The sequence below is a fragment of the Acipenser ruthenus genome, chromosome 48 (genome assembly GCF_902713425.1).
Source record: "Acipenser ruthenus chromosome 48, fAciRut3.2 maternal haplotype, whole genome shotgun sequence".
NCBI classification, from domain to species: Eukaryota; Metazoa; Chordata; class Actinopteri; order Acipenseriformes; family Acipenseridae; genus Acipenser; species Acipenser ruthenus.
In genome coordinates, this window is record NC_081236.1 from 3,830,590 (window position 1) to 3,839,919 (window position 9,330).

Consider the following 9,330-nt stretch of genomic DNA (forward strand, 5'->3'; position numbering starts at 1 on the left):
CAAACTAAATGGGTAAAGCAGGTGGCTTTGAATGTCATCTGCAAACTTTGTTGAAAGTTCATTGTGAAGCTGTGACAGAACGGCTTTGTTGTGACATCCAGGGAATGAATGGACACAAGGCAGTACAGTGCGGGCAAATGAAACGCTGGCTGCACTGAGGATTTATTAAATAAGAACACTTAAATAATAAACAAAACAAAATGGCTTGATGGCCAGAATAACCAAACACAAAGAAACGGAATACAAGCACCCGGTTATTCTGGACTGGGACTGGCCAAACTTTAAAGAATTGATGAAATTAATGGCAGTCTCAGCCACACACATAAACGTGGCAGAAAAAAGGAGAAATGATTGGTGATATTTTCCCCTTACATGCTGAAATGTTTTCCCCTGTTTTCCATCCTAGAAAAACAAATAAAGAGAGAAGGACCGAAAAATGGGAAGGAACATCAATGAGACAAGGCTGGGGTCTGGTGGGAGAATGCTCTGAAAGTACCAAACACCAATCAAAGGGAGCTGGTATGCATTGTGACTGAGAGGGCGAGGTTACTGGACCATCCAGGGCAGAAGTTACTGCAGCCCATCTCAATATACCGGACCAGTGAGCCTCGTGCGCGGACCTAATGTGGGGCTGTGGAAGGGTGGTGGGTAATTCACTGACACACGGGAGACACAGATGATTTTGACAGCACCGCACAGGTGCCCAGTTTTATTTTGGGGGGCAGTTCCACATTTTAGCCCGCAGAGGGCGCTGTTGTCTGTGGTCTGCCTATCACCAATGATAGACAGAGCCACAGAGATACCAGGTTTTGTACCGTACTAAATAATTAGGCGCACTCGCAGGTGCTCGAACAAAAAAATAAGCAAAAGGAGAAAAGAACTGGGAAAATAAAACACAGTAATCAAAAACTACAAATAAAAGGTGCTGCTCTCGGCAGCTTCACCCCGACCGTCGCTACCCTCACGGTCCGGGTCTCCGTCCTACCCTCGCCGCTCCCTCAGGCTGCTAAAACAAATACTGATGGGGTCTGCCCACGGTTTTCCCTGCTAACCCTGCTTTCTTTCTTTTTGTCTTTTGTTTCTTTTGGGGTTTTCCTCCCCGGCCGTGTCTTGGACCTGGACCACAGCGTCCGCATGTCTTTTTATTTTCTCTCAAAAGGGCAGACCTGAGGGAAAAGCAGAATGTCGTTTTATAGGGCCAGCAATCCCCCAAGACCCGCCGCTCAGTCATTCAGAGAGAAAGAAAGCCCGCACACCCACTCTCCCACCTCTCTGTGTCACTGCCATGACTGACAGGCGGATATTGACGGGCTGCTGCCCTCTCCCTGCAGCACTATGAACACATCAGAAGAGTCAATACAGGTCTCCCCCTGTTACAGGGGCCAAATCTCCTTTACCTGCAGTTTCAACACTGCTAACCACTTTGTCACAAGCCCATATAAGGTACAGAAAAACACTACCACTTGAAAGGCATTCACAGTACCCCAGGCTACAGGAGACAGGTAGAAGTTATGCCAACCTATCACGCCACTTCAGGAATTACACCTAAAGGAAAATAGTAACAGAAATGTTTTATGTAACACAGGTAACTTTGTATTGCGCAGCTTCACAACACACACATGTACAGTGCAGTAAGGAGTCAGAACCTTATACTAAAATCAATAGTTTAATCACAAAACAATTTAAAACAAATACCAAACAAATGTTCCCCCAAAAGAAGCAAAAAATGATTCAATCATTTTATTGTGTCAACCACAAAAATGCAAACAATTAGCACTGGGTACAATGATTTGAAGTCACTTTTCAAAGAAATTGCACAGAAGGATTAGTGGTAAACTTTGTAGAAAGCAAATAGACAAAAACACTTTATTAGTGATTGGAAAGTGTTTTTGCGGGAAACCTCTGTGAATTTGTTTTGCCCCCGCCCCACATTTCGGAACCCAATCCCGTCTATGCATGCAGTCCTGATGTGGCACACCTTGTCAGGATTGTACTGAAGTGCACCTCCCAACGTAGCCAGACAACAACAAGCTGGCATAATACAGATACCAGTATGAGAATGTACCAAGTACATGTCAAAACCAGATTGGTAAGGCATCCCCCCCCCCCTTCTTCACAAGCTACCTTCTTTAACATGTCGATCTTGCTTGGACATACTGTATTGCTTTTAAGAAGTAATACCAATGTTCAATACTGTGAAAATATGGGAGGGAATCAAAGGGAGAGCAGTCTTACATATTAATTTTTTTCATTGATAAACCACAAATGACTTAATACCTAAGAAGAGATGGTGGTGAAGTAATGCACATGTTCTATATGAAGGTGTGACAGGATGGTCGTGTGTGGTGACGTCAGGCCAGAATGCATGAAGAAACACAGGCACTGCAGATACGGTGCAAAGGCGCTTGCGCCGTTTTATTTTTAAATAACAAAAATAAATAAAAGGTTTAAACAAAAAGACTTGCTCACAAAGCAAAATAAAAGGTTTAAACAAAACAAAATCACGAACACAAAATAAACAATAAATGATCCAGGTCAGTAGCCTCAGCTGATTCTGTATTTTCTTTTAAGTTTAGTTTCATTTTGGCTCGCTCCCTCCCCTCTCGTTCCTCCTCTTGAACATCCACCTGGAACTGAGAGTGCTGCAGGTTTATATGCAGGTGACCATCTCCCGATTTAGCAACAAATGAATCACTTAATTAATTTGGGAGATGACCACCTTCTGCACGAGGTTTTTAATTATTCCTGGCAGAGGACGAGTACCCACTCTCGCCTCTGCCAGAACACATTTTAAATAAAACAATAACAACCAAAACGCACAGCTACACCGTCATATTTAAATACAATAAATAAATACAAAAACAATACAGACGGCGCTTCGCCATCATATAAATACAATAATAAATCATAACAATTATGATAATAATAATAAACCACAAATACAAAATAAACTGCACAGGGGCGGAGGGGGAGACCCTGTTCTAAAAATAAATAAAGAAAACACTGTACAGGGCTCCTCGCCCTGTTACAGAAGGCTAATCACGTCTTTAAATTAAAGTAACAAAACTCTCAATTGTATACAAAAAAATGCTGCCGTTCCAGTTTGGGTACACTTCCAATAAATGAAGCTGCAGATATATGAAAACAACTCTTTTTAAAACAGTCATTCAAACTAAATGGGTAAAGCAGGTGGCTTTGAATGTCATCTGCAAACTTTGTTGAAAGTTAATTGTGAAGCTGTGACAGAACGGCTTTGTTGTGACATCCAGGAAATGAATGGACACAAGGCAGTACAGTGCGGGCAAATGAAACGCTGGCTGCACTGAGGATTTATTAAATAAGAACACTTAAATAATAAACAAAACAAAATGGCTTGATGGCCAGAATAACCAAACACAAAGAAACGGAATACAAGCACCCGGTTATTCTGGACTGGGACTGGCCAAACTTTAAAGAATTGATGAAATTAATGGCAGTCTCAGCCACACACATAAACGTGGCAGAAAAAAAGGAGAAATGATTGGTGATATTTTCCCCTTACATGCTGAAATGTTTTCCCCTGTTTTCCATCCTAGAAAAACAAATAAAGAGAGATGGACCGAAAAATGGGAAGGAACATCAATGAGACAAGGCTGGGGTCTGGTGGGAGAATGCTCTGAAAGTACCAAACACCAATCAAAGGGAGCTGGTATGCATTGTGACTGAGAGGGCGAGGTTACTGGACCATCCAGGGCAGAAGTTACTGCAGCCCATCTCAATATACCGGACCAGTGAGCCTCGAGCGCGGACCAAATGTGGGGCTGTGGAAGGGTGGTGGGTAATTCACTGACACACGGGAGACACAGATGATTTTGACAGCACCGCACAGGTGCCCAGTTTTATTTAGTGGGGCAGTTCCACGTTTTAGCCCGCAGAGGGCGCTGTTGTCTGTGGTCTGCCTATCACCAATGATAGACAGAGCCACAGAGATACCAGGGGTGGTACCGTACTAAATAATTAGGCGCACTCGCAGGTGCTCGAACAAAAAAATAAGCAAAAGGAGAAAAGAACTGGGAAAATAAAACACAGTAATCAAAAACTACAAATAAAAGGTGCTGCTCTCGGCAGCTTCACCCCGACCGTCGCTACCCTCACGGTCCGGGTCTCCGTCCTACCCTCGCCGCTCCCTCAGGCTGCTAAAACAAATACTGATGGGGTCTGCCCACGGTTTTCCCTGCTAGCCCTGCTTTCTTTCTTTTTGTCTTTTGTTTCTTTTGGGGTTTTCCTCCCCGGCCGTGTCTTGGACCTGGACCACAGCGTCCGCATGTCTTTTTATTTTCTCTCAAAAGGGCAGACCTGAGGGAAAAGCAGAATGTCATTTTATAGGGCCAGCAATCCCCCAAGACCCGCCGCTCAGCCATTCAGAGAGAAGGAAAGCCCGCACGCCCACTCTCCCACCTCTCTGTGTCACTGCCATGACTGACAGGCGAATATTGACGGGCTGCTGCCCTCTTCCTACAGCACTTCGAACACATCAGAAGAGTCAGTACAGGTCTCCCCCTGTTACAGGGGCCAAATCTCCTTTACCTGCAGTTTCAACACTGCTAACCACTTTGTCACAAGCCCATATAAGGTACAGAAAAACACTACCACTTGAAAGGCATTCACAGTACCCCAGGCTACAGGAGACAGGTAGAAGTTATGCCAACCTAGCACGCCACTTCAGGAATTACACCTAAAGGAAAATAGTAACAGAAATATTTTTTGTAACACAGGTAACTTTGTATTGCGCAGCTTCACAACACACACATGTACAGTGCAGTAAGGAGTCAGAACCTTATACTAAAATCAATAGTTTAATCACAAAACAATTTAAAACAAATACCAAACAAATGTTCCCCCAAAAGAAGCAAAAAATGATTCAATCATTTTATTGTGTCAACCACAAAAATGCAAACAATTAGCACTGGGTACAATGATTTGAAGTCACTTTTCAAAGAAATTGCACAGAAGGATTAGTGGTAAACTTTGTAGAAAGCAAATAGACAAAAACACTTTATTAGTGATTGGAAAGTGTTTTTGCGGGAAACCTCTGTGAATTTGTTTTGCCCCCGCCCCACATTTCGGAACCCAATCCCGTCTATGCATGCAGTCCTGATGTGGCACACCTTGTCAGGATTGTACTGAAGTGCACCTCCCAACGTAGCCAGACAACAACAAGCTGGCATAATACAGATACCAGTATGAGAATGTACCAAGTACATGTCAAAACCAGATTGGTAAGGCATCCCCCCCCCCCTTCTTCACAAGCTACCTTCTTTAACATGTCGATCTTGCTTGGACATACTGTATTGCTTTTAAGAAGTAATACCAATGTTCAATACTGTGAAAATATGGGAGGGAATCAAAGGGAGAGCAGTCTTACTTATTTATTTTTTTCCATTGATAAACATCAAATGACTTAATACCTAAGAAGAGATGGTGGTGAAGTAATGCACATGTTCTATATGAAGGTGTGACAGGATGGTCGTGTGTGGTGACGTCAGGCCAGAATGCATGAAGAAACACAGGCACTGCAGATACGGTGCAAAGGCGCTTGCGCCCTTTTATTTTTAAATAACAAAAATAAATAAAAGGTTTAAACAAAAAGACTTGCTCACAAAGCAAAATAAAAGGTTTAAACAAAACAAAATCACGAACACAAAATAAACAATAAATGATCCAGGTCAGTAGCCTTAGCTGATTCTGTATTTTCTTTTAAGTTTAGTTTCATTTTCGCTCGCTCCCTCCCCTCTCGTTCCTCCTCTTGAACATCCACCTGGAACTGAGAGTGCTGCAGGTTTATATGCAGGTGACCATCTCCCGATTTAGCAACAAATGAATCACTTAATTAATTTGGGAGATGACCACCTTCTGCACGAGGTTTTTAATTATCCCTGGCAGAGGACGAGTACCCACTCTCGCCTCTGCCAGAACACATTTTAAATAAAACAATAACAACCAAAACGCACAGCTACACCGTCATATTTAAATACAATAAATAAATACAAAAACAATACAGACGGCGCTTCGCCATCATATAAATACAATAATAAATCATAACAATAATGATAATAATAATAAACCACAAATACAAAATAAACTGCACAGGGGCGGAGGGGGAGACCCTGTTCTAAAAATAAATAAAGAAAACACTGTACAGGGCACCTCGCCCTGTTACAGAAGGCTAATCACGTCTTTAAATTAAAGTAACAAAACTCTCAATTGTATACAAAAAAATGCTGCCGTTCCAGTTTGGGTACACTTCCAATAAATGAAGCTGCAGATATATGAAAACAACTCTTTTTAAAACAGTCATTCAAACTAAATGGGTAAAGCAGGTGGCTTTGAATGTCATCTGCAAACTTTGTTGAAAGTTCATTGTGAAGCTGTGACAGAACGGCTTTGTTGTGACATCCAGGAAATGAATGGACACAAGGCAGTACAGTGCGGGCAAATGAAACGCTGGCTGCACTGAGGATTTATTAAATAAGAACACTTAAATAATAAACAAAACAAAATGGCTTGATGGCCAGAATAACCAAACACAAAGAAACGGAATACAAGCACCCGGTTATTCTGGACTGGGACTGGCCAAACTTTAAAGAATTGATGAAATTAATGGCAGTCTCAGCCACACACATAAACGTGGCAGAAAAAAAGGAGAAATGATTGGTGATATTTTCCCCTTACATGCTGAAATGTTTTCCCCTGTTTTCCATCCTAGAAAAACAAATAAAGAGAGAAGGACCGAAAAATGGGAAGGAGCATCAATGAGACAAGGCTGGGGTCTGGTGGGAGAATGCTCTGAAAGTACCAAACACCAATCAAAGGGAGCTGGTATGCATTGTGACTGAGAGGGCGAGGTTACTGGACCATCCAGGGCAGAAGTTACTGCAGCCCATCTCAATATACCGGACCAGTGAGCCTCGAGCGCGGACCTAATGTGGGGCTGTGGAAGGGTGGTGGGTAATTCACTGACACACGGGAGACACAGATGATTTTGACAGCACCGCACAGGTGCCCAGTTTTATTTAGGGGGGCAGTTCCACGTTTTAGCCCGCAGAGGGCGCTGTTGTCTGTGGTCTGCCTATCACCAATGATAGACAGAGCCACAGAGATACCAGGGGTGGTACCGTACTAAATAATTAGGCGCACTCGCAGGTGCTCGAACAAAAAAATAAGCAAAAGGAGAAAAGAACCGGTAAAATAAAACACAGTAATCAAAAACTACAAATAAAAGGTGCTGCTCTCGGCAGCTTCACCCCGACCGTCGCTACCCTCACGGTCCGGGTCTCCGTCCTACCCTTGCCGCTCCCTCAGGCTGCTAAAACAAATACTGATGGGGTCTGCCCATTGTTTTCCCTGCTAACCCTGCTTTCTTTCTTTTTGTCTTTTGTTTCTTTTGGGGTTTTCCTCCCCGGCCGTGTCTTGGACCTGGACCACAGCGTCCGCATGTCTTTTTATTTTCTCTCAAAAGGGCAGACCTGAGGGAAAAGCAGAATGTCATTTTATAGGGCCAGCAATCCCCCAAGACCCGCCGCTCAGCCACTCAGAGAGAAGGAAAGCCCGCACACCCACTCTCCCACCTCTCCGTGTCACTGCCATGACTGACAGGCGGATATTGACGGGCTGCTGCCCTCTCCCTGCAGCACTATGAACACATCAGAAGAGTCAGTACAGGTCTCCCCCTGTTAAAGGGGCCAAATCTCCTTTACCTGCAGTTTCAACACTGCTAACCACTTTGTCACAAGCCCATATAAGGTACAGAAAAACACTACCACTTGAAAGGCATTCACAGTACCCCAGGCTACAGGAGACAGGTAGAAGTTATGCCAACCTAGCACGCCACTTCAGGAATTACACACAAAGGAAAATAGTAACAGAAATATTTTTTGTAACACAGGTAACTTTGTATTGCGTAGCTTCACAACACACACATGTACAGTGCAGTAAGGAGTCAGAACCTTATACTAAAATCAATAGTTTAATCACAAAACAATTTAAAACAAATACCAAACAAATGTTCCCCCAAAAGAAGCAAAAAATGATTCAATCATTTTATGTGTCAACCACAAAAATGCAAACAATTAGCACTGGGTACAATGATTTGAAGTCACTTTTCAAAGAAATTGCACAGAAGGATTAGTGGTAAACTTTGTAGAAAGCAAATAGACAAAAACACTTTATTAGTGATTGGAAAGTGTTTTTGCGGGAAACCTCTGTGAATTTGTTTTGCCCCCGCCCCACATTTCGGAACCCAATCCCGTCTATGCATGCAGTCCTGATGTGGCACACCTTGTCAGGATTGTACTGAAGTGCACCTCCCAACGTAGCCAGACAACAACAAGCTGGCATAATACAGATACCAGTATGAGAATGTACCAAGTACATGTCAAAACCAGATTGGTAAGGCATCCCCCCCCCCCCTTCTTCACAAGCTACCTTCTTTAACATGTCGATCTTGCTTGGACATACTGTATTGCTTTTAAGAAGTAATACCAATGTTCAATACTGTGAAAATATGGGAGGGAATCAAAGGGAGAGCAGTCTTACTTATTTATTTTTTTCCATTGATAAACCACAAATGACTTAATACCTAAGAAGAGATGGTGGTGAAGTAATGCACATGTTCTATATGAAGGTGTGACAGGATGGTCGTGTGTGGTGACGTCAGGCCAGAATGCATGAAGAAACACAGGCACTGCAGATACGGTGCAAAGGCGCTTGCGCCGTTTTATTTTTAAATAACAAAAATAAATAAAAGGTTTAAACAAAAAGACTTGCTCACAAAGCAAAATAAAAGGTTTAAACAAAACAAAATCACGAACACAAAATAAACAATAAATGATCCAGGTCAGTAGCCTTAGCTGATTCTGTATTTTCTTTTAAGTTTAGTTTCATTATCGCTCGCTCCCTCCCCTCTCGTTCCTCCTCTTGAACATCCACCTGGAACTGAGAGTGCTGCAGGTTTATATGCAGGTGACCATCTCCCGATTTAGCAACAAATGAATCACTTAATTAATTTGGGAGATGACCACCTTCTGCACAAGGTTTTTAATTATTCCTGGCAGAGGACGAGTACCCACTCTCGCCTCTGCCAGAACACATTTTAAATAAAACAATAACAACCAAAACGCACAGCTACACCGTCATATTTAAATACAATAAATAAATACAAAAACAATACAGACGGCGCTTCGCCATCATATAAATACAATAATAAATCATAACAATAATGATAATAATAATAAACCACAAATACAAAATAAACTGCACAGGGGCGGAGGGGGAGACCCTGTTCTAAAAATA